Here is a 212-nt window from a genome sequence, read left to right on the forward strand (position 1 = left end):
CCTTCGTAGTCTCAACAGAGAAACTGCAAAAACAGAAATATTAAAGATATGTAGATTAATAAGTAGATAACCAGCTTGTTAGGTTGCTATGGTAACGAGTTTTACTTGCAATTGTACCCAAGTACAGATCTTAGAACCGTATGCCAGCTGATTTGCATCTCGAGGCTGGGTGATCTGCTTTGTAATTTCTTATTTCTTATTTTTTTATATTG

At 34.9% G+C, this 212-nt stretch overlaps 1 protein-coding gene across 2 annotated transcripts in view; it reads left to right on the top strand.

Moving 5' to 3' along the window:
- Positions 1–212, top strand: part of LOC119582015 (ecdysone-induced protein 74EF-like) — a gene marked incomplete at its 3' end in the record, with an annotated part of 261,423 nt that overhangs the window by 76,814 nt on the left and 184,397 nt on the right.

This window comes from Penaeus monodon, chromosome 15, assembly GCF_015228065.2.
Source record: "Penaeus monodon isolate SGIC_2016 chromosome 15, NSTDA_Pmon_1, whole genome shotgun sequence".
Taxonomy (NCBI): domain Eukaryota; kingdom Metazoa; phylum Arthropoda; class Malacostraca; order Decapoda; family Penaeidae; genus Penaeus; species Penaeus monodon.